Below are 4,323 nucleotides of genomic sequence, written 5' to 3'. Positions count from 1 at the left end.
ACATTGACACCTAGAGTTAATTAATTTGCCTCACTATACAAAACAAAATTAAATTGTCTTATTTAATGTAACGATGCTTCTAATGAACAACCACGCATTAAATGTAAAATTTTCTTTGCCTCGTGTGATACGTTCGCGTCAAAACGCTCCCACCGGTTGTTTTTGCAGGCAAAAAATACTGTCAATCTCATGACTCATTATCTACCCACGAGGTTTGACTGGTTTGATCAAAGATTGTTTCTTTATTACTTTTACGTGCTACACATCGGTTTTAAAATAAAAACGTGGGTGTTTTTGGTATTGTTCGTGTAAGACCTTACATAGTTGAGTTCTACCGTTAAGTTGCGATAACCAGTACTTAGTATAAGTACGTTCTCTCCTACTGTGCTATTTTCTAGAAAAATCAAAATTAAAAAAACTAATGTCAACCATCTATCATCATTGAAGCACTGTGTTTTAGTTGAGATCATATTAACTGAAAGTCACATTTGAAGAATGGTAGGTTCCAATGACAATTTAGTTTTCTTATCGACAAAGCGTCCGAAAGTTTAACGTTTTAATTACCACAACTCTTTCTCTACCGCAATGTTACCCGCTCATGGACATTTGGTGTGAAGCAGTTTTATTGTTTGGTGTCATGTGACCATGTGCTAGGCATTCAATGTAAGCGCTATCGCAGGGAAAAGAGCTATACAACAATAGAATTTGCTTCCCATTCACTTCAGTTCGTAAACGATATTGCGCAAAAAATGTTATGTTGCAGTGTGCGACTACTTGGAGTAGAGGCGTTACTCACGAGATATTTCGTGTTAGCTCGACACTTGGAAAACTGTCATACTATGGCACTTACTTTACGCTGTATATTACAAACAAGTAACTGTTGGTTTTCTGATAAAGTAAAATGCGAGATAAACGTCACTCGTGTTTTCTATTTGCAAACGGTAAGCCGGTTCCACGCGTTTACTTCTACTGTTCTATTGTGTACATTATAGTCTTCAATCCAGGGCCTTCTTTAAGAAATCTTAGTGCACACGAAACTACGACCGAAGAAAGAAAGAAAAGCTTAAATCTTGGAATGTCTTCAACTATTCCGTAGATGCCGATAATCTAACTTGTTGAATCGGCTATTGGATCTTTGCAGCACATTCCGACAGCGGCCAAAACGTTTACCCTAGCCTGATACAAAAACGATTTTTAAATTGTTCCATTTTACGGTTTGTCCATCTAACCATTCCTTGGAAGTAATCTTTACGAAACATTTATACCGTAAAATCGCCCTGCGCCCACACACACACACTCCTATCGCCGTTTATATCCCTTCCCTTGGTTATAGGCCCATCTGTCTTGGCTAGCAAAAAAAAAAAATATATATTCTCGTTACAAGCCCCACCGGATAAAAGCCCTCCCCCGTCCATCTGTTTCCAGAAAGCGTAAATGATCTAATAAACGCCCACTCTCAAATAAATGCCTTGTATCTAATAAACGCCTCCCCTTAAGTGTAAAGTTTCTATTAGACGCCCTAATAAACGCCTCCCCTGAGGTGTAAAGTTCGTATTAGACGCCCTCCTATAATAAACGTCCCGTGTTTTGTAGAAGCCCCCTCCCCAAGAATCGCCTCAAAAAAACAAGGAAACGCTGCATAGAGTAAAATCACGCAATTTAGTTTATTGCTTGACTCAGACATCGAAGAGGCCAACGATGCCAACATGGTTGACCGCGATGACGATGAAAACATCAATTTTGAACTAATATATAGTTTTAGCCAAGTCTAAAAGCGAAGCTCCACGCTTATTTTCTTGTTCTTAAAATTTTGCGAAAATACTCTCATTGAAAATACTGTTATTGAAGTTATTAAAAGTATACTACCCAAGAAAGACAATCCTGTCATTACCCTAAACAAAAAAGTAAGATTTGGGCCCGCGATTTAATGGACAAATATAACCTGGTCAGCGGTCAGAAAAAAAACACATGATCTCGATGAGCTGTACATCTGAGCCCGCGATATGGTCATGTGATACTGTCGGCGAATATCTTGTTTTGACAGCTGTCAATTGACCATGACATGGATGTCCAATTTCAAAGATACAAGCCGATGTTAACCTTAGTTTGGATATGATAAGATGGCATGCTCCCCCCTAGTCAGGTTGCCTTGTGATTCCCATTCCCGTCCCCGAGAGTCTGTAGGCGCGGGCGGGCGTACGCTCACTCGATAACCAAATTTTTTTGGCTTCATGGGTTTACCAAATTTCCTTACCCATGGTGCTCCGCTGGCGCGCTGGAGCTCTGCTATGAACAAGATCTATAGGCTATGCATTAGCGTAGATTGGATTAGTTTCCAACTCGCAAACTCTTATTTCTTTCTTACTTCGCGAGAAAACTACGCGTCTTTTTTGGTTTTGTAGACAGTGTTACAGTTAATTAACAAATAAAGAAGCCTCGACTGTGCTCTGTTCTGTTGTAAAGCACGCAGGAAGCGGCTAGAGCACGAAAGAAGTGTAGGGTGAAACGCGAGCCGTAGGCGAGTGTTTCTCCCTACTTCTTGAGTGCTCTAGTCGCTTCCTAAGTGCTTTACAACAGAACAGAGCACAGTCGAGGCTTCTTTATTCGTTTATAATTAAGAAATTCATTAATTTCCCTACGAATTCGCACAATTATTTTCAAAACAAACTTTTTTCAAGCGAATAGAAGTGGCGTCAGCGTACATCTGTACTCTGATAAAGTTCGCAACAATTAGCCAATCACAAAACTTGTTAGAATGGTTAAAAGAATTTGATTAGTTGAATAAGACATCAGCTGTCAACAGCTGTCAAACCATCAAGTTTGAAACCATCAAAGTTCAGAAATCCACAGCTGAAAACGTCAAGTGGAATCCGAATTTCAACACGAGTCCTTGAAGTTCTTAGGACTTTTAGTACAACACAGGATAGAAAAGTAGACTGTTCAGTGAAAACCGACTGAATTCTGGCCCATGAAAACTTGCACGTTGTTAACTTGACAACTAGAAAAACAAACTGCTCAAAGCTTGTGGCTGGTACTTCACAAAATGCGGCCGTACGGCGTGTTTCGCGAATCATTTACAACCATCGGATTCAAGGGAAAAAATAGAGTCGGCTGCTGTGGTTGCTGTGACCTTCCATTCATCGCACTAGAAAGGATATAGGAACAGGATTGTCTTCCTGAATTGCATTGGAGATTTTTAATTTCTGGACGTCTGCTTCTGGAATGACAGGTAAACTTGTGTTCGATGTTTTCTTTGTTTTCGCGCTGTTCAATTTTTTCTAACTTTTCTAAGCTTGAAATTCAACCCCTTTTGCAATAAAAATTCCTAGGTTTAGGGGTGAATTGTTTAGGTGTCTCTCGATAGCGTTGCGAAATCCAAGAAGCGATGACCTCGAGCAAAGTTCACCGTCTTTTGTTCGAGCTTCGGCGTAGAATTTACCGAGGTTGTTGTCTAGCTTCTTTGTTGGTCATTTTGTGATGGCTTTTGGCAATTTTTCTTTCACAGCACCAATCTGTTTTGCTTTTATTCAGTATGTGATAAGTCTGAGTTGTGTGTGTATTCGCTAGCTAATTTAGTTTTCTGTTTTTTGAATTGCTGTTTGTTTGTTTTGTTTTTTACACGAATATGTAGCTGTGCGTGTTTTTCTAAAATTCCGTACTTAAATAATGTGAAACTCATATTCAAAAACTCAGTACTATCTTTCGTGTTTTTCGTTTCTGCTTTCGTTATAATGTCTTCAATTTCGGCCTTGAGTTGTCTACAAATCTTTGGTTGGTTGTTTTGTTGTTAAGCTTACTTTAATTCCGGCTCGGTGTTTTTTCCGTAACTTGTACCGAAATTTCACTTTCTATCGCCGTGCAATTTGTGCTGTTAGGAACAGGACGTTTTAAATTAACTGACGCTAAAAGCTCGTTTTCATTCTCGTTTTTCAGGTTTAAAGAAGATGTCAGGGTCAAGACAAAACCCGAGAAAGACGTTCGGGAATAGTGGTCGGCCATATTGGGTCGATGGCGTGACATTTCCTCCGTACATCATGACTCTGATAAGATACACTGTTTCAGCCAATCAGAGCGCGCGTTATATGAAAACTTAATTATAAAGTGAAATAAACATCTATCTCTAATTAACGCCTCATATCTATTTAACACCCTAGGGGCGCAACAAGGTAAACCCAGTTTCAAGAAAATTTTCGTCGCTTCAATTGTTGCCAGATTTACTTTGCTTCGCAACGACTAACTGCCCCTGGATCTGGGAAGATGCATAGAATATTTTACTTCAAATTTAAACAATTGAGTAAGTGAACAGACAAGAAAAGCAAAATC

At 39.3% G+C, this 4,323-nt stretch overlaps 1 protein-coding gene across 1 annotated transcript in view; it reads right to left on the bottom strand.

The window, feature by feature from the left end:
- Positions 1-306: 306 nt before the first annotated feature.
- LOC144646971 (uncharacterized) overlaps positions 307-4,323 on the bottom strand; it is a 165,333-nt gene continuing 161,316 nt past the window's right edge. Inside the window, exon 18 of the mRNA XM_078506693.1 lies at positions 307-1,037. The gene's annotated coding sequence lies outside the window, so the exon portion shown is untranslated. The remainder of the gene's footprint in view (positions 1,038-4,323) is intronic.

This window comes from Oculina patagonica, chromosome 3, assembly GCF_052425735.1.
Source record: "Oculina patagonica isolate OP01 chromosome 3, crgOcupat, whole genome shotgun sequence".
In the NCBI taxonomy this organism is placed as follows: domain Eukaryota; kingdom Metazoa; phylum Cnidaria; class Anthozoa; order Scleractinia; family Oculinidae; genus Oculina; species Oculina patagonica.
Note: the sequence above shows the minus strand (reverse complement) of the source record. Positions and strands in the feature narration are given on the sequence as shown.